We start from the raw sequence: 21,820 nt of genomic DNA on the forward strand, positions 1-21,820 counted from the left end.
AAAATAAGCCAGATAGGATTAGGCACAGCTGTGGGACCAGTATGTGGGTCTGTATGCCTCAACAAGTTGGGGATCTAGGAGAGCAGAACTGTTATTTTTGGGATGGCCTGAAGGTATTAACTGGCATAAGAGATGTCTTAGCAGCAAGTAGATGATTTTGGAGTTGGGGGAATAAATTGTCCCTCTGAATTACTGTCCAGTTTGTGCTTCCATTATCCCCTAGGAGACCATAGCAAGGGAATCTGATGGGAGCAGATTTTGTCCCCTTCTTCGTGTGTGGAGGGCATTGCATGAGTTACAGGCCAGGTTCCAACAACCTTGCCTCACAACCCCCTTGCTACACCATCTGTTGCTACATCCAAATGAGGGACAGGGGGTTGCCACAATACACCCCTAAGTTCTTACTGATCATCCAGATCTGGTGCAAAGACTCGTATATGCTGTGAGTCCCTTTTGACGCAAATCTTTTCCCCAGGTTTCTTTCCAAAGGAGAGAGACCTCCAGCTGGAGGACCACACCTTAAAAGATGGTTATCTATGCTTTGAGCTGGGAAGAGCTGTTGGGTCAAGAGATCTCAATACCGTCATAGTCTGATGGGCTACAGTAGGCCAGGAAACCCTAGGGAAAAGGTAATCCTGGGTAAAGTTGGGTAATTTTCCCATGGGGCAAGGGAGGAACAGGGACTATCTGAGATTTTCCACAACCTGCCATGCAGTCCTAGAATAGGTCAGGCATAAGCTACTACATGGACAAGCTTTGCCAACCAGAAAGAATACCTAGGAAAGTGTGGAACTGCTGCTCAAATATTTAGGCCATGGTAAGTTTTGTCACAATTGCAGCAATTATCACTTGAGGTTTCTCAAGTGTACAGGGCAAAACTGAGTTTTGCCACTCAAGGATGAGGAACAGGAGCTAGAGGAGAAGGTACACCATAAAGCCACACATGGATCTGTTAGAATGTGTCCACAGGAGGGACACAAAGTTGATCAGAGAGATGGACCACCTCTCCTACAAAAAACAGGCTGAGAGAGTTGGGGCTGTTCAGCCTGGATGATGCCTTAAGTTTTAGCTGTCATATTTTTCAGATTCTGTGCTGCCTTAGTCTGCAACTCTGAATTTCATATTAAGTGTTGGCAAGTTCACTTCAAAGTAGTTAGACAAAACAACCCTTTTCCAGGAGAACATCTGGTCACCAGCCTGCAGGACATCCCAGGCAGGATATCCCACCTTTTTTATGTAGTGGGAGCACTTCAGGATTCAGAAGATCAGACAAAAAGGCTTTCAAGCCAAGTGGTTCAGATACCCAGCTGAAAGCCTGGAAATTAGGCTGTTTCAGCATGAGCACCTGGCAGACTGGTGATAAGGATTCTTGACGGACAAATTGGAGAGTGGAATGAAATAGCCTGAGATGGAAGAAGAAATTGAAATTACAGTGGTGCTCCTGTCTCTGCATTAGTGAATAAAAGGCAACATCATCTCCTCTGTCTGCATTTTATGAGGATTCAGATGTATCCAGACTCCAACTGAAAGATCAAAGGCTCCAGGTATGTTAAATATTAATATGACTTTGCAAACTCCTGCACAGCTCAGAGATGAGACAAACATGGAGCAGCTCAGAACTGTCAAGGCTGCTTCTTGGCTCTGCTCAGCAGCCACACATGAAGGATTTTCTGGGGAAAACAAAATCTCCAACAAAGCTTCAGCACATTCCCTGCTGTCTGCTACTGGGCTTACATGTCTCAGAGACAGAGGGGATACAACCCCATCTACCACATATTAACTCAGCTCACAGAGGAAATGGACTTGTTGTAGAAAAAGAAGCTTCTTTAGTGTCATTCAGGTAACAACACCCAGATCCATAAGAATACTCAGGGAAATTACCTTGGTCTGAGAAGAGCCACTAACAGAAGGAAGGTCTGAGGAGGTTGCATATTAAAAACTCTTTGGAATCGTTGTTGCAGTAAAGAGACACATTAACAGCAGAAATCAAGCCAAAAGCACTTTGTATATCACTTTCTCCATCTCTCCCTTCTTTCAAAAGAAACCTTCTGCAGCTAAAATTTCTTTCTCTGATTGAAATAAGTTTGATCTCCAGGTATGTGCTACAGCAGACACTTTCACTTCAAAATCCTAGAAAATTTCTTGCCTTTCTGACCTACTTGCAAGCCTTTTCAGACCTAGATGCATAAAGTCATTTAAGAATACTAAATCCCACTGAAACTGGTCCTCAGCCAGGAGGACCAGCCTGTTTTTTCAAACACTGTTTGGCCCTGGTATTTGGAGTATCTTCAGCATTGGTAAAATCAATGCCAGAGAGAAACCTAGACATGTTCAGCACTTGTAAAAGTATGAATATTTTCCCACTGCCTATGCAGGGGTCAAAAGTGAAATGTATGGCTATTAGCAGTGGCCATTAAATTAGTGAAAGCTGAAAGTATTGGAAAAAATTAGGACAAGAAAAAGGCAGCACTTAGTTAAAAAATAAAAAATAATAAAGTGCCTCATTTTCCATCAGAAATGAAAACATATCAATGCAACCAGCACAATAATTTCAAAACAACTTTTGAAATCTCTCAGCTTCAGGAAATCTGCCTCAATCAACAAAAGAGAAGAGGTTTCTCAAGCCAAGCTTCAAATGACAAGTCCTTGAGAGGTCATTGGAGAATCCCAAAGGCCCCACAGGCTCGCTCAAAACCCTGCAGGACCAGCCAGGCCAGCTGGCACTCACTGAGTTCCCACACTTCCCTCCAACTCTGGGGGGATGGAAAGCTTGGAGATCACTTGAGCCAGCTAATGCTTCATGCATGAAGTCCCTGTATCCACCATTGGCTCCAAAAGTGCCAGTGGCTAATTCTCTGCCATTATTTTGGACTTAGAAGAAACAACACAGATGATCTGCCAAGATGAAACTAAATGGATGAAAAATGCAGAAGACAAGTGATGCTTGCTGGCATTAATGCTCAGCTAGCCAATAGCTACAAAGTAACTCAAATCCTCTGTGTTATCCTATAGTACTCATCTTTGAGCTGACTTTATTTCACTGAGTAGTTTTCACATTATGATTTCTTTTGCTGTTATTTTAAAAACTATACTTTATTCTCAGGTATCTGAGCTGAATTATCTATATTCTGAATTGAGTATACTTCTGGTACAGACACAGAAATCTGCAGAACCACAGCCACATTTGGTGAGTGACTTTCCCAAGGTGGTTTGAGTCAGCACTACAGACACAGCAATAACTTTCAATAGTTTTCACTCCCTGACTTCTCAAGTCCTTGTCATCCACATCTCAACACCTCCCTGGCAGAACTCTCTGGCAGCTCATGTATCTTCAAGCCACCTGCAGGCCCTAAGCTGAATTCTAGGAGATGCAGCACATGCCCACAAAATCATGCCCACAAAACAGCAGGCTGTAACACAGTCCCCGTGGTATTTCAAACATCTTGAACAGATAAAAGACCAAAAAATAAATTCAGTCCCAGGACTACCTCCAGTGCCCACCTCAGGCCAGGGACAGGTTTCTGGGGGAAGCAGGGAGGAGCAGAAGGGACAAGCCTTCAGCACTGTTGACACAAGCTGCATTTCACCCCTTGGCCCAAGGGCTGTGGATCATTCCCTGAGGAAGAAGCCTTTCACATTGGAGATGAAACCTGTGTCACTGACCCCATCTTTCTTCATTACAGCCTTATTAATCTTCCTAACCTACAGATGTTTTGTGTAGCTAGGCTTTTACTTTATCTAAGCATTTTCTCATTTGTCCTCTCAGGATGTGCCCTTGCACATTACCTTGGGTAATCAAACTTTTGCCATCTAGCTAGACTATAAAAATCAGAATCAATTACAAAGCTGCTTAAACATTGGGTGATCATTATCCTAACATTGCAATGCTCTCAAGTTAAATGCTACGTGTTGATTTAAAGGTTAAAGCAATGGATTTGAGAGACTGAAAAAATCCCTAAATATTAATACTGTAGAATTGCAAAAATGAGGACCATAACTGCCATAGTTACCAAGCCTCTGTGAAATCTATGGAGCATGGATTAGCATAAAGCAGAGACATAACACATTTCAGCACCTGACGTCGCTGAAGAACAGCGAGGTTTGCTGTAGAGGACAAAAGAGTGAGTCTAAGCGGATGGGAAGCAAGCATTACCTAAAAAGCAAACTGATGCTAAGTCCTTGGTTACTCTCCAAAGTACACTTAATACTGGCACAACAGAGCCATTTCCTCACACAATGTTTTTGAGGTGTAAGGTATCATTAGTTTGTCAACATAGATGCCCTTATCAGGTGTAGATAGAGTAGTATCATTTTTCATCCAGAAGAATGTTTTTAAAAATTGGGACAAATTTTGTCCTGATGTTGTTCTGCTGAAGCCAATAAGCTGATGTTAGAATTAACTCACTGTCATCTGTACTGAAAGTGTAAAACCGAGGCTTCAGCAAGAGTGAGATAAAGTAGTGCCAGAAAGGCGCAAGTTTTCAAAACTTTTAACTCGAGGGAGATGGGACCTGAGTGCCAAATTTTTCACAATAGTTCTCTATGGATTTTTAGACAATCTATGGATTTTTTGTAGAAAATAACACCCAAGTACATTTTTGTTTTTATGTAAATTGGTGGTCAGAGACAACTAGAAATACTAAACAGAATTTCTCATGCAATGTTTCAGTCAAAGTCTGGACTAGATTACAATATCTCTTCTGCCTTCAGCTATATTTTACAAAAATAGTTTGTGATTTTGGATGCCATCACTGTTATATGTCAGATCAAATTTTTTGTATTCTCAACCACAAACAAACAAGCAAACAAACTAGTGTACAGGGTTCTAATTTAACTATCAGTTCTTCTAAAACAGGGGTCTAAAATGTCTCTCTTCACTTCCACTCCTATAAAGCAGTTACATGAGAACTTCATACTATCCTCACACAGTTATCTGTAGGAAATAAAAACCCAAGGATTCACCAAGAATCAGTGAATGATGTGGAGAATGCTGCAGGGAACATTTCTGTACAAGAATAAATACATCATATGAACATATGCATTTTAATTTTATTTATGAAGTTTTAAGGCATTGCTTTTCAGCCCTTCCCATCCACAGAGGCTTAGGACTGGCTGCACAAGTTTGGATATCTGTGCAATATTATTCCCACTCACACTTTGCAACACATTCTCATTCTTGAGGTGTTTGGAAGTTTTCCTAGGTGGGCCTGACCATTGTCTACTTGAGGCCACTGGACAGGCTCAAAAGGCAAACTCACCCTGGGAGTTCCTGCAGTTCCATTCTGGGAGGTGTAGAGAAGAGACAGAAAAGTCTATCAAGGCCCCATCCAGTCATCCCAGCCATGCCAGCAGTGGCACCTGCCTTTTGCACAACAGAAATGCCATTCAAGTATTGATCCAAAGGGTGTGAAGTAACAACTATGGAAGATCCTTAACTTAAAAGGATAGAAACACACAGCTCCAGTTCCCCAAGAGAGAGTAATTGCTGACATTGGATGGACACAGCAGGTGCAATTAGACTACACTCAAGCATGCAACATTAAAGAATGATAGGAAGCAGAGAAAAAGCCTGATGACAAAGCCAGCTCAAGCCTAGTGGTAGGACACTAGACTAAACTGGGTAAAATGAGTTTTCTGATTTCTGTTTTAATGTCCTGCAATTTAATCATGTATAAACACAGGGACAGGTCAGAAATATCCAGATAGAAGACAAAATCTAAGAAAAGCAGATTATGAGATTAAAGGAAGAACAAATACAAGAGACAAATCATAGGATATAGACTACTAGTGGACATAGAGGAAAAGGGAAAAATTAGACGTCTGACCAGAGAAAGGACAGAGGAGCAATGGCACCATCCCAGAGGGTGAGGGGACAGGAAAAAGGTTTGCTTTGGGTTGTCACAATAACCTACTCCTCATTGAGGAGAAAAAACAAGAGCTGAAACAGTTTCTGACCCCCTTTTCTCACACATTAGATAAGTGACAACTACAATTAAAGGAGGTTTTAAGAATAAAGGGAAGCCACTTCAACTGCTTCCCAGTTCTTCCCAATGTTTCAAGTATGACACCTCAAAAAGTGAACCACAAGACAGAGCACAGCTGCCATTAGCAGATGCCCATTTATCAGGACAACTCTGCATTGCTCCAGACCTCAAGCTAGCAGAGGTTAGTTTTAAACAGACCGTTGGAGGGGATTTAACTGTTCTGGCTTAGGTGGTCAGTCTGAGAAAATCATCCTGAACACTGTGTAGCCAAGTCAGAGAAAGGCACCTTGGCACAGGGATTCCTTCCATCCCAATACAGAACAGAACCAATCATTGACTCTGGAGGTACCTGTTCATTGCTGAGTATCACTAGTTCAGCCTTGCAGGTATGTAAAGTTAGGTGAGAGGTGTCCCATCATTGCTAATTAGCTAAGTCAGTCTACAGGAGAGTTAACAGCAGCCTGGCTTCCTGCTGCAGTCACACATTAGCCTCCCCTTCTCTGTACTGTCACCAACAGCCAGCTGACCCCAGCTAGCACAGGCTGCTATTCCAGCAGTAAGATATTCCTCTGCTTGTAATGTTGTTTTTCAGTTGATTTAATTCCTTGGTTCCTGGCAAGGATAAAATGTCCATAATTCCTGTGCAAAATTATGCCAGCCAAGGAAAGGAATGCCCTTGGCAGCAGCTGAGATGGCCTCCAGTGTTTTACAAAACTGTGCCATTGCATGCCAGCAGCATACAGAAAACAGGAAGATCCATAAGTGAAAGAATTCAAGGGACTAAATCACCAGGAAAAACAAACAAATAAACAAATTACAAAACCACAAAAGCAAACCAAAACAACAAACAAAAACAAACACACAAACAACAACGAAACAAACCAAAAACCTACAAGAAAACCCACAAAAAAAAAAACCAAAAAAACACCAAAAACTAAAAAACAACCCAGCACATAATGAGAGTGGGAACATTTTAAAAGAAGGAAAGATATGGCAAAATACTAGGTTGCAATGGAAAATAATAACCAGTAAAAGATACAGAACATAGGAAATACAACAACATCAGGCATTTTGTAATAGCACGCAAGCCACCAAGAGTTATGGAAAGGATCCAAGAGTGTTATCCTCAAATGACAAGGACATATTTCTTGTAGTGATATCCTCAATATAACAAAACACTGTGGTACATAAGCATTCATTATCAAAATCTTGCATTTGAACTGGGGCAGTGTCAATGCTATTTCAACAAAATGTTATTTTAACTTTCAGGCTGAGAGACCAACACTCTACACGTGACTACATCAGTGCACAGGGGAATGGCTACAGATGTCATTTATCTTGTCTTCTGTAAAGCCTTTGACATGGTGCCCCACAACATCTTCTCTCTAAATTGGAGAGATATGAATTTGATGGGTAGAGTGTTAGTGGTTGGACAATCACATCTTGAAGGTGGTGGCCAACAGCTCAGTGTCCTGATGGACATCAGTGATAAGTTGTGCCCCTGAGGGGTCTGTACTGGAACCAATGTAATTAATATCATCATTAGTAACATGGATGAAGGGATTGAGTGCACCCTCAGCAAATTGGCAGATGACACCAAGCTGTGGTGCAGTGACACTCCTGAAGGACAGGATGCCATCCAGAGGGACCTGGACAAGCTGGAGAAGTGGCCCATGGGAATCTCTTGAGGTTTAACAAGACCAGGTGCAAGGTGCTGCACCTGGGTTGGGGCAATCCCCGGTATCAGCACAGGCTGGGGATGAACAGATCCAGAGCAGCCCTGCTGAGAAGGATTTGGGGGTGTGAGGGGGGTGAGAGGCTGGACATGACCCAGCCATGTGCCCTCACAGCCTGGAGAGCCAAACCTGCCCTGGGCTGCATCAGAGGCAGCGTGGGGAGGGGATTCTGCCCCTCTGCTCTGCCCTGCTGAGACCCCACCTGCAGGGCTGCATCCAGCTCTGGGGCCCCCAGCACAGGAAGGACATGGACCTGTTGGAGTGAGTCCAGAGGAGGCCACCAAGATGATCAGAGGGATGGAGCAGCTCTCCTACAAGGAAAGGCTGAGATATTTGGGATTCCTGGAGTCACCTAATTGCAGCCTTCCAGTACCTAAAGGGAGTCTAAAAGAAAGATATGGAAATACATTTTACAAGAGCATATAGTGACAGGACTACAGTGAATGGGTTCAAATTAAAAGCAGCTTTAGATTAGATACTGGGAAGATATTCTTTACTGTGAGAGTGGTAAGGCACTCACATAAGGCTGCCTAGGGATGTTGTGGATGCCCCATCCCTGGAAGTGCTCAAGGCCAGACTGGATGAGGCTTTGAGCAACCTGGTATAGTGGAAGATGTCCCTGTCCATGGCAGCGGAGTTGGAACCAGATGATTGTAAAGGTCCCTTCCAGTCCAGACCATTCTAGATTCTATATCTTCATTGGACAAGTGACAGGTGATCTTGATAGCAAGAGTACTACCCAATGTCCTTTTATTCTTAGAGCTCTCATACACCTTTCCAAATATAGATTAGAGAAAGAAGGCAAAAGAAAGGGGAACTTATAAAAACAGCTACCCACATTAATAGAAAATATATGGTTGGTACACAGAAATAGTTGTATAAGCAAAATGCAGCGGGAAAATAAACAGATTTCTGTGTGTCTGATGTGACTTAGTTGAAGCACACATAAAGGCACTCAATTCTAGACATTAACAAAGTACTCAGAAGTCAAAGTATTCTTACACTGGTATGCCACAGCAGACTTTCACTAATCAGTCTATATCATTGTCAATAGCCATGATCCAGTGTAAAAGCTATTGCCAAAAGGAACCTTGTGGAAATATCTTTCAGTGGCAAAACCTCCCAGAGCAGCTTTTAGACATGCCACAACATATGCACTCAAAATACTTTATCATGTACAATGCACTGGTTGACAAATATTTTTAAAATTTGAGAAGGAGTACAAGGGATTGCATGCAGTTTGAGATGCTTTTGACAATCTCATTTCATTGTGTAAATCTGAAATATTAATTCAGATGTAAACAGATAGAATGTGAAGAGCCCAACTTGCAAGCAAGGGTGTTCATCTGAATCCATATAAAGAAGGTGTTACTTCCCTTAAATGTATATCATGATGCTTTTGCTACCAAAAGATTCTTGAGGATGACAACCCCCTTAGAAATTTTTTCATTGAAGTCCTTCCATCTAACCAACTGCCCCGAGAGATTTCTGCATTTTAATAATGTACATTTCTAGGGAATAATATAACAAGCTGTGTTAAGTAAGTGATAACTACTGGCATTTCCACTGCTTTGGTACTCAGCAAATTCTCTAACAATAGCTGCAGATGTACCTTTCACACAGCTAGTACATGTACTAGAGGGCAGCTATGCACCAATTAAGAAGCTGCAGAACAGCTAAGCAATGATCACTTAAACTTCCATGTCTGTCTGCTCAGAATTTATAGGGCACTAACAGGAGCAAAAACTAATGCTACTGTTCTGATTGTGCAGTTACCAGTAAAATAACAGGCTTCAGTGGTGTTAAAGAGTAAACTGACCTGAAATCCCAACATCCACCAGCTGACTTAAGAAAAGGAACAACGAAAACAAAACCAAGACTTGCCACAGTTACTCAGTGCTGCCAAAAAGATACAGAGGCATCAGTTCTATACATAACAGAAAGTCCATGTACTCAGTCACTGTAGCTGCAATGTTTAATGTCATCTTCCCTAAAATCAAGGAACAGTGTGGATGTAATCACTTGTACATTAAGTGTAATTAGGCAAATGCATGTTTAAATACAGAGTTGCTTAGGAGACAGTCTGTCAGACGTAGTGGGCTGGCCATGGCTGGAGGTCAGTTACCCACCAAGCCCCTCTATAGGTTTTGTACAACAGTCATAAAAGTAGAGAACGACAACAGAGAGTTTTTGACACTCCACAATTACATAAAAGGCAACTTTGACATATCATATGTCATATCTTGGCCTGGGTTGGAAGGGAGCTTAAAGGTCATCTGGTTCCAACCTCTTGGCCATGGGCAGGGACCCTCCACTAGACCAGATTGCTCAGAGCTCCAACCTGGCCTTGAACACTTCCAGGGATGGGGCATCCACAACTTCTCTGGGCAGCCAGTTCCGGTGCCTCACAGTAAAGAATATTTTTCTACTATTTAACTAAAGTTTGAAGCCCTTTCCCCCAGTCCTGTCACTACAGGCCTTTGTAAAAAGTCCCTTTCCATCTTTCCTCTAAGTTCCCTTCAGGTACTGGAAGGCTGCAATTAGGTCACCCCAAAACCTTCTCTTCTGGCTGAACAAGCTCAATTCATGAAGATACTAAACTGCAAAGGAAGATAACCTACAATAAAGAGTTTTTTCAGCATAGTATGGCTCTCACTACATAATCTCATTTAATCTCTACATTAGCTTTAAATTGCAAGTTCATTGCACAGCTAGGGAGAAGCACCGCAAGTGCATCTGTAGGTGCTGCTGGCAGATCCAGCACTCTGCAGTCTCCTCAGCATGCACCATCAGTCCTTCTCTTGCTGTTCCACATGTTCTCAGTATCTGTTTCCTTAACATTTCTTGAACATAACTCCACTCCAGCGAGCCATCAGAGACCTGTTTTCTTATTAACACCATTCTGACAAAGCTCATTGATACACATTTTTCTTTTCCTATTTAATAAGGCTTTTTTTTTCTGTTTCCTGTGCTAGGCCTTCATTTGATTCTTGTCTGGTGTTTTTAATCCATTGTCTATTATTACTGTGCCACCTAACAATGCTGGTTCTTTCATATCAAATTTTTTAAAGCTCTTTGTTTTAATTCCCAAAAATTAGATCTCTTACAAAACTTTCTCTGATGATAACAAAAGGTTCTATATATAAGTAAAATTAAAATTATAAAATCACTTTTATAATTTTGTCCTTCCAAAGAGCAGACTGACCCTGGCATTCAACATCTCATCTGTGGTCTCTTGGAGGCCCATTTCTCAAGAGACCACTAAAGATGAATAAATGGATACCTACTGTCAGCAAGTTTCAGTATTTGCTAAAATCATCAGCACCATCACAGAAGATTTTGGGGTGGTCCACAACTAAGTCTGAAAATCACTCAAATTAAACAGAAAATCTTAGAGTACTGTCTGAAGGTTGTTGTTATTTATGCTTATTCTGCAACTAGCAAACAGGACAAAAAGAAAATAATCACAGAGAGAGCCATACCTAAGACCAAAGACAGGCACCAGGAACTTAAGCACATCTATGGATACAGCTTCATTCTTCAAAATCCCTATTCAAAAGACAGCCAAAGCTGCAGCAGTTTCTCTTTCCACTCTCCATCCTTTTTCCCCATTTTTCACCCCTAAACCTCCAAGTGCCTAAGGTCAACACCGGCAACACTATCTCTGAATCTCGTTCTGTGGACTCATCCCAGGTTCAAACAAAGCATCCAAAACCATCTCCTAACAATCAGCCACCTTAAGAGGTAGGAGGTTCCTGTGGTTTTACTGGAAAACTTGGGTGTCTAAGTTTTTCTTACTGCACAGACCAGAGATGGTCAACATCTTGCCTGAGAAGAATAACAAGACACTCTTCTCCCGCCTAGCACATTTCCATCAAGGAAACACACCCAAATCATTCAGTCTCCTCCAAGCACACCAGATTATTATGTTGGTTAGTTACAAGGGCACCTTTCCAGCAGATGCGAGGTGGAGGTTTGGAGCAGAGTAATGAGCTGCATATAGACCTCCTAGTTCCCGGGTAAGTGGTCCCAGACAGCAGGTTATGTGACAGCTGGGTAGCAGCAGTCTAGTTCTCAAAGAGAACTACAGAAAACACTTTTCTCTGAGCCATTTTTCAAAATCCCCATGCTTGAAGAACAACTCAGCACACAAATTCAAGGTTAGCTTGCACCTTGCAGAACTCCAGTTCCTGCAGCATTTGGCACTAAAGATGGTGAATTGATCCACATCCAGCAGAGAAAATCATGGAACACCTCTCAGAAGCAATTTTCAGATAGCTGCTGTGGCCATCACACACTTGTCTGACTGTCGTGAGTCACTTTCTTCAGCCCTTAGCTCTCTTCCACTCACTCCATATTGCACAGTCAGTTCTTGGTTTGCACTCTGGTATCCAGCCTGCAGCACTGTGAAACTATTTATTCATGCCTATGTTTCACGTACTGTTGGACTAGATCTTCAAAAGTCCCTTCCAACCCAAACCATTCTATGATTCAGTGCAGAAAAAAAACAACGTAAATCCTATAACCCCTCACCATTTGTCATACTGCTCTGTCCTGGCCTCCAGGACACTCCATGGACCTCCTAAACAATCTTCTGATAAAGTTTTGAGGGGGCAGCATCCAAATAGTCACAGAAGCTAAGGATCCTAGGATCCTATGGAAAAATTAGGAAACTGGTGCACTGACGAAGTGCTCAAGCAGACCAGCTTCTGTTCTTTTCTTGACTACAATTATCTTATACAACTATGGGCAAATGACCGAGGACTAGACTTTTCTGAAGAGCCACTTAGATGGGTGAGATGACACCTTTCTGGATCTTCAAAACCACCTCTTTCTAAAGCTTCAGGCTTCTAGTAGGTTGTTTTCCTCTTAAGAGTTCTTAAAAAATCTGAACATCCAGCCATACTCCCTTGCATTTTTCAGTTTGAAATATATAAAATAGAACATTTTCAGTACAAAACTTGGCAGAAGCATTAACAAAGCCTTAGAAGTGTTATTAAATATTTTCTCCTTTGTACAGGTGTTTGCATGGCCAAAAACCACAAAAGGCTTTAAACCTTCTGCTGGCACTCTCTTGAAGTGTCCTACTCTCATGGCTGAAAACCAGGACGGCCTGTGGATCATGCAAACCAGAAGGAAACAACTGAATTTTAAGAAGCTGCCAACTAGTTATCAAACAGCTGATGCCTTATGAGCCCAGCCTGTGCCTCTTTCACGAGACTAACTTTTCCAAAATACACCCTAACACTCCTTTCATCAAGGGAAATTAAAATAGCAAGACCCTGACCACACAGCCTTACGGGAAGTGTGGCTCAGCTGTGAGGTTCAGCCAGTAGTGAAATGCAGTGCAAAGCACAAACTACACTTCCCAAGAGACACCATGAGAATATTTTTGGCTAAACTCTCCTGGTTTTCAGCCAAAATAATTTGACAAAAGAACTGAACTATCCCAGAAAACTGACACTTTTCTTTAAAAAGCTACTCTGCCAAAAGTCTTCCTACTTCAAAAGGATTCTCATTCAAGAATTTTTGGACAGCCCTAGAGATGACTAAAAAGAGCTTTATAAACAGTGTAAAATCACTCAAAATAATCAGAAAAAAAACAGTCTTGAACACAGCATACAATTAGAAATTGCATAGATTTCTGCTGCTTCCACAGAGCACTTCTCTGTTGACTGTAGAACGATGTCACGTTTCAACTGCTATTCTGACTATGAATTTAACTTACACATTATCTTTCATGTATTAACTAAAACAATAATTTCATTTTAACAGATACATCTAAGAATTTTATGAAAGAGAGTGAAAACATTTTTAAAAGGAATACTCAACTTGTAAGTCTTACTTCTTGTCTACAACATTGGCACCCCTTATCTATGCTGCATCAGTAACATACTAAAATTTTAGGGATAATTTTGTCAGCTTTAAATCAGTGTTTGTTTTATATTTTCTGATTACTATAATGCCTTAAATGTTCATGACCATGTAAACAATCACATACATATTAAATACAAATATCTCAGTTACAGAGAGGAAAACATAGGGAAGCAGTTTTTACATTTGTAACATTTTAAAAATATTTCAATATCCAAGAACCAAAGTGTATTGGTTTTATACCAATCCACAAAGCCATAATATTTCCAGTCCAGTTGCACCTTTTCACTGTATGACAAGTAAAGTTAGGTATTTTCCACAGTGATTTGATTTTGCAAGAAAACAATCTTCCTCCAAAATTTACACATAGGTATGCACAGAGGTCAGAATGGAAACTTGCAAGTCCATTATGAATCCTAGCTTTCATAGCTCATGACTGAAAAGCACGCATGTGCCTGGCTGCTTACTGAAGTATGACTTACTCTCACTCATTCCTGCTCACATGGACCAAGATTTTGCATCATTATACACCCCTGTATTTCACTAAGCATTTCTGCAATTTCTGCATGGTACTACTCCCTGTATGATTTGGTTTTCACCAAGATTGCTCTTAATTATCCAGTGATGTAATTCCAGCCCTTACTGGACCTTCACTTCTGCAATGCCAGTCTTCATTCTCTGCTTTGCAGTTGTATTAAAAGATCACTTTTCAAAGTGGAAAACAAGACAACTGCCTGTGTCTGTTACCAGGAATTACAACTCAAGAATGGAGTAAAGTAAGTTTCAATTGTAGGAGAAGTTAAAATTCATGTACTGTTTTGTCCTTTCCTGCTAAAAGGAAAGCAAGCTCTTCCAATGACATTTGTACATTTTAAATATTCCCCCCTCCCCCCAAAACTAAACTGGCATTCAGTGATCTAACCCACATGGGTGCTTCTCAATAGAAAAGTCCAGTGTTATCCAATAGACTCAAGCAAGCTCTTTTTTCCTTTACCTTCCCCTTCTATTTGGGGATTGCCAATCATATTTTGCCATATACAAAGCAGCTCCCTAACAAATATCCAGACTTTTTCTTGTATGTGTTTTTACAGAGTAAAAGCATAAAAGTCTCTTACCTTATGGCTGCTGAGAGAATGGGAACTGCACAACGCTCTGTGCCTGCAGGGACACTGCACAGATGAACCTCATTGCTGCTGTTTACAGAAGTCTGACAGTTTTTAATTTGAAAAGAGGTTGTCTTTTTCTTTTCGACAGTTCAACAAATCAGACAAAACAGTTGCAAGTGTTATCTGTAAACAGCTTCCTGTTTGAAAAAGATCAGCTGTCCTGCAGGACAATAATTAGGGAAGAAGTGTGGGAAAACTGAAGAGGTCCATGATGTAAGCTTTTTATTTTGGGAATGTACTTTTTTGGGAATGCACATTTACTTTCCCCTCCTCCTCTCTAGCAGAGAACCCCTTTTTAACCATTTACATCTATTCAGCTCTAAGCCATGCATGCACATTGCCCCAGCACAACACTTCTCTTGCTTTGCTTCAGTGGATATGAAAACACATGAAACGCAGCACTGAATGTGATCATCTTGTGTGGATAATTAACACACTCTCCCCTTGCTGAAATTGTCTCTATGCTTGCAATTGGCTGCACCATTCTTGACTTTAGTAAAACAGGCAACTGTTTCAGAGTCACGTCTGAACACCCCACAACAATGCAAATGCTAAATTATCCACATGGCAGGCATCTTCACAATATTTTGTGGGGTTTTTTTAAACACCTCTGATACAAGTTTAGTGCTATTTCACTATAGCTTCTAAATAGTTGTACAAACCTGGTTTTTATCTTAAACAGCTAGACTTGTTTGAGGCCTGGATAAATCACAGTACTCCATATACATTCAAGCAGTAAAAAACTGGGGCCAGCTGATTCTGGAAAGTGGGATTTTGAGAACACCCCCCTCAGTTACAGTAGTTTATACTTCAACAGATATAAATGGCTTCATTCTCAATTTCCAGGGCAAATAGAGAGTACCACTTGTGACTACATCAATTAATACCCTCTGATGAAAAGCTGCTGTATTTTTAAGACTGTAGCTCTGATAGCTACCAAAAAAATCCTGTGAATCATCTGTCTCCATCCATCTCGTGCCACTGTTCCCTCCTCCCAGTTCTTCCAGGTAGTAACATTTGAGGGGTCATGCTCTAAGCAAGCACCCAGTGGGCTGGGAGCTTGGATAACCCCAATATGTGACCTTGAAAACCAGGGCAGGAGCTAAGGTCAGTAGCAGGAGGTTCCTTTCCATTTTCCACATGGAAAGTATCAGAACACAGAAAAGGTTTTAGACTGAGGGGCTAGAGAAAGCTGCAATAGAATCATCTGTGTGCTCACTTCTTTATCACTTTTCAGATCTCTTTTGAGGCGTAGATCGACTCCACTGAGAATTTTGTGCTGTGGTGGGGCTTGCAGCACAAGCTGATGACACAATACTGATGTGCTCTCTTCCTGCTTTGCTCTTGACATTACATATCCTCTCTCCCAGCAAACCTCTCCCTAAGTCTGGAGTGTACAGCCTTCCTGCCCATGACAGCTCCTGTTTTGTTAGCCCACAGCACAACTGACCAGCTTTAATGGCAAAGACAAAAACAGGTACAAAAAGAGGTAGTCATGCCTCAAACTCAGGACATCCTGTGGACTATCTACATACAGGGTTCCATGTTGGACTGGAACTAGCTACCCTCCTCCACTGCTATGAACTCCTGTATTTTCACACACACCAAATGGTCACAAAAAGTTAAAGAGCCAATGATCTCTTCCTCAATAGATTACCCCAGTAAAGAAAGGGCAAAATGGTAGAGCATGAGCATAATTGTCTAAGGACCATGCAACTCTAATTTTAAAGTTCATTTTCTATGCACACAGGCCCCACCAGTTCAGTGGGAGCAGAAGGCAATTAGCAGGACTGGGCTCTTGCAGCACTCTGTTGGCAGAAACTTGCCAAAACAAACATTTTATGTAAAGAATGCAGCAAAGTGACTGTAGTCCAAGCCTTTGAAGATCATATTACCATGGCAAAGACAACTCCATTTACATACATATCTACTCTCCCTGTAAACACAGGAAAATAACTTTGAGGCCAGAAACAGAATTCAATGGAGAAACAGAGCCATTCAGGGAAAGCTGGTAGAAAAGGTAGGACTCAACACTGGGGAAGCAGAAAAGAAAACAAACATAAATGACCAGTGTTCAAAAGGAAAGGGCAAACACTACAAAGGCAGTGAAAGAGCTTTCTCTAGAAAAGGGAGAATAAACAAGCACATGGTTTTCTTTCACATGAGAGAGAAAGGCATAGTCCCCATACAGAAGGGCATAAGTAAGCTTTTCCCACCCCAAAATCCAACTGGAAACTGTGTAGCCATATTGGTGCATCATCTAAATCAGGCTAATATGTGCAAACTGGGGTACTGATGCATGGACCGTGTGGCAGCAGCTTAGGTCATCACCCGGTCACAATAGCTGCTGGTTGTTAATTTCTTTATTATGTTAACGTGCCTGTCTGGGACACTGCAGCACTTCAAGAGCTGATACCCAAGTGTTTGAGCCACCCTTGCTGGATAGAGAGGGACAGTCTCCAGAGGCCACAGTATACCAGTACAGAGGAACAAGGAGCTCCTGGACAAACTGAAACACAGAAAGGAAGCCTGAAGAGTGTGGAAGGAAGAATGGGTAGCGTGGGAGGGGTAGAGATGTCTGAGCAATGAGGGAACGTGTTAAGAAAGCTAACCTGCCCTGAGAGAATTAAATCTGGCCAGGGACATCAAAGGCAACAAGAAAAGCTTCTTTAGGTACATCAGCGATAAAAGGAATACTAAGGAAAATGTGATTCCTCTCTGCAAGGAAACAGGAGACTCTTTTGACAGGCTCAAGAGATGGGCCTGTGCAAACCTCATGAAGTTCAACAACACCAAGCGCACTTGGGTTAGGGCAGGCAATTCCAAGCATAAATACAGACTGGGCAGAGAATGGACCAAGAACACCAAAACCCCAAAAAGTGGCAAGGAGATAGAGCAGATACAGGACTCCTCCATGGTACAGACATGCACACAAGCATGCCAAGTGCAAACCCTCCTCTGCTCTCAGGGCAGCACAATTATGCATCCTTTGCTTTACAGAACAGTATCTGTTTAGCCAAGAAAATAGGAAACAACTTTATTAAGCATTAAGACAGTCCTGGTAAAACACAGCCTGTAGATCTGTCCCTGTGAAGACATCCATCTGCCATCTGAGCATCATCTTAGCACTTTCCCAGCACCTCTGCGGGCACTGAGAGTGGAAGCTCTCCTTCCCACCTCTGCTGTGCAGTATATGAGATGTACAGTGGGAAATATCAGAAAGATCAGTGTGGTCACACCAATACAGTACCAACTTTATTTGCAACTGTGTAAAACCTGGCCTTCTACTTTATTAGCGATGTTGGACTATCTCTCTTTTTTTTTTTGTATAAAAATTTTTAAGCAGCATTCACTGCAGCAATTGTGCTTTTTCTGTTAGTCATCTCTAAAACTAGAATAATCTACTCAGTGCTTGGATTTAATTCTACTTTTGCTGCTCCAGGGGCAGATCACAACTGAGCCACACATGTCAACTCAATACACAACAATTAGAAATGTTAGCTATTAATCATTTAACAACACCAAGTAGCAACTGTATGACACTAAGCTTAAGAATTATTTTCCTGAAAACAAGAGTAACTGGAAGGTAGAAAAGGGGATACATGAACTCATAGATTTAACAAATCCAACAAACTTTCTCCTCTTGATGGCAATACATAAATATGATCCTCTACTTGTATCTCTGTAGGGAACAGAGCACTAGTACAAAGATGTTCATGTTAGCAGGGTTTTCACCGGAGCACCCTCAAGGCAGGCAGCAAGGGGCAGGGCAAAGGCATTTTATTAAACAGCAGTGAATTCTTCACACTGATCTGTGCTGCAGTCAGCCCCTACTGGAGACAGGCAAATTCACATTCCCTCAGCCTCACCACCAACCTTCATTTTATGAGGTTTCATAACTTTCTGTAATCGACATCTTTTTTTCTGTCATTCTGATAAACGTCCAGTGGCCTAGATAGCACATCCCACAAACTGGTGAATGTGTAGCTTTTCAGCATTGCTCTGACCTTCAGATGTAATTGAGAATCAAACTTGGGCCTATCACTTGGAAAATTCAGGAAAAACAAAGGAATAGGAAATTAATTATTTCAGTCCACAATGCAGAAGTGATAGGATTTCCTTTGAATGCTGCTTGGCATGAGATCATACACTGAAACTCACCAGTTGTTCCCCCTTACACTCAAGGGAGGCTACTCCAACATGATGTTATCATATATCAAGTTGCCCTATTAATAAAAGATAGGTCAAGCACTTACCACCCAAAACTTCAGGCAAGTTCTGTTACACTACAATTGTGACACATTTGTATACCTTTTCGAAGAAAAATCACCAGGGATCAGACCTCCTCATAGGCAAAAACATTTGAAGACATTGTGAAAGGATTCATATGAAATAATTGAAGCTTTACGATCAGGTGAGTCTCATGAGCAATTAACAGATGTAAAGCCCTTGCTTCTCATTTGGAGCTACTACAGGAAAGCACTTTAGTATATGGCTGTCTTTGTACACTGGTAGTACCCACATATTACTGCTGCAGAGCCTTGGTACAGAATGCCGACCCCTCTTTCACCCAGAGCAGCTGATAAAACTCGTGATCAATCGCATGTTCAGAGTTCAACTGTGCCAGCATATGAAAGGTATAGGAAAAGTCTAGCATCATCTCACATGGAGTTTGCTTAGGTTAAGGTAACATTTGACACCAGCATTCCAGCAGCCTCATTAGCACTTGACCAGATGGCATCAAACTGACTTTCCAGATTGCAGGCATGCACTTAGTATGCTTGTCAAGGGACAGAGGGAGTTGTCTGACTGTATCACTGACACAAACACACGAGGGAGTCTGTAAATAGAGGTAAACTACGACTAAAGTCTTTTGCAAACACACAGCCTTGTATTTTTATGCCACAAAAATTCACCTCTCCTTGTAGTTTAATTGATGTAAAAGCCATAGAGCTTTGACAGTGTTATCCTTTCCCTCAAAGAATTTGCTTATGGGGCCGTCGTGAGCCTTTGCATATCATATAGTTCAAGAGGGCTTGCAACAAGAGCCAAGAAAAATCTATAGCCAGCTGGCAGTGCCTGGGAACATTTGCAATCTTTCTGTTCAGTTTACTGGATTTCTCCTCCCCCGCTCACCCCTTCCCAGCGCTTCAAAAGAAACTCAACTGACATTTTTATTACCATGAAGAGATGAAACCTGAGTTACATTTCCCTATAAAGCAGGAAATGCTCTCTAGCAAAGCCTGCTGAGGATCACCTCTCCTTGCAGAGGTTACACAGCCCCAGCAGACTCACCAGCCTTTAACTAAAGGTAGTTAACATCTGGTAAGTCTCCAAATACTCCCCAAGCTGCTTCTTCAGCCCACACCAGCCAAGGTCTACTTGCACAGGCTGCCATCTGTGACTGTTTTAGAGGAAAGCTTAGTAATGTGTCTGACTCAAGACTATATTTTTGGGGGACTAGACAAGATGGCATTTCCAATCTGAATAATATCCATTTTTGCAATGAAAACTTGAATTCAAAAGTTATGGGTCCTCTACTGTAAGATCTTTTACAATTATTCTCCAGACAAACAGACAGGATTTGGGGTTATTATATACCTGCCAACTCCTCTCATTGAATTCTAAGGGAAGCTGATGCATTCACTTCTGCTGAATCATTCAAGATGAACAGTAAGTAGTCAAGGAATAAATAAGGAATTAAGTTATACTCCAGAGACAGAAGTTTGAAAAGGAGATAGGAAAAGGCCTTAAGGTAAACAAACTTTTTCAAAGATACAGCCTGCTTTTTGTGCAAATACTCAAGCCTTGTCACCACGTAACAGGAAATTAACTACTAATTGCAACAGGGCATGTTTTCCTTCTCTTTGCATTCCTGGCACCAACAGTAACAGCACAGGGCTATCTGTCCTGCCCTACTAAGTAATGCTTAAATTTTAAAGTCTTCATTTTTTCAATGCAAAAACAATGCAGAACTTGTTTTAACCTTTTAGCTCTCCATAGCTAAAGAAGAAGTGTCAAATGGGAAGCAGCCAAAACTATTGTAAATTAAAAAGAGAAGTAAAGATACAAAGACCCTCAGTGAGTGGTACTTGTCCTCCATCTACTCTCAGGTAGAAAAATGCAAGTTACTAAGTGCTCCTGTCACACAACTTGTTCCCAACTTAGCTCTCCACATATCAGTCTGACTCCAAAATTAGTTGTCTTTTACTGTGATAAATTAAACACTTACTCCTAATACTATGTTTAGTACAATCAGGTACTGAACTCATGTAATTAGCTCAGAACTTCAAATGACCAACACCACCCTGAGCTTGTGTAAAGGGTTCTATAACACAGATACTGAAGTCAAAAGTGTAGTGTTTCTGAGACACTATCAGCCTTCGGATGCTGATGCATCTAGTTCTTCCCCATCTCTCCCTGTATCACTGAGCATGTACAGAATCATGTTAAAACATAATCTAAAAAAATATTTCTGAAAGCAAGATCAATACCTAAAAAACCCATAGTTTTTGTCCAGTGATACAGTCAAGCACTCAGAAGTAAAAATTCTTTCCCATTTCAGCCTGAAAGGTGAGAAGTTACAGAACTGGTAAGGAATGTTGCCATTTAGAGCAAGTTAAGTTACCACAAAAATCAACCTATACCTCCCCCAACCTATTCCTTAATTCAAACCCCTTATCCAGATGTCATTTCTACACATTTCATAAGCCACACACCACCTGCTAGTTGACTTCTTCCAGGGTCAGGAACATGTAGGTCTCCAACTGATATCTTGTGTGCAAAACTCAGAGGAGTTCCACTGCTCTACAGTAATTCTCCATATTTTCCCCAGATGAGATTTGGAATACTTAGGTTCTTCAGTATGAATTCTTTTTGCAGACTCTGGACTCTTTTGTCCAGTTGTGTTGCAACAGTGCCAAGAAAAACCTAATACGGCTACCATTAAAATGGTAGCTGGGGAGTTAATACTTTGATTCACAGGCGTCACTCTCCAGACAGAGGAGAAGTCCCATGAAGCAGAATCCCCATTTGTGTTTATGGAATTCAAAATTTAAAT

The 21,820-nt window shown here is 41.4% G+C and overlaps 1 protein-coding gene across 2 annotated transcripts in view; it reads right to left on the reverse strand.

The window, feature by feature from the left end:
• Window positions 1–14,844, reverse strand: part of COLEC11 (collectin subfamily member 11) — a 35,858-nt gene extending 21,014 nt beyond the window's left edge. For both annotated transcript variants that reach the window (XM_030945590.1, XM_030945589.1), the window contains exon 1: window positions 14,710–14,844. The gene's annotated coding sequence lies outside the window, so the exon portion shown is untranslated. The remainder of the gene's footprint in view (window positions 1–14,709) is intronic.
• Window positions 14,845–21,820: the final 6,976 nt, after the last annotated feature.

The sequence above is a fragment of the Camarhynchus parvulus genome, chromosome 3, assembly GCF_901933205.1.
Source record: "Camarhynchus parvulus chromosome 3, STF_HiC, whole genome shotgun sequence".
Lineage (NCBI taxonomy): Eukaryota > Metazoa > Chordata > Aves > Passeriformes > Thraupidae > Camarhynchus > Camarhynchus parvulus.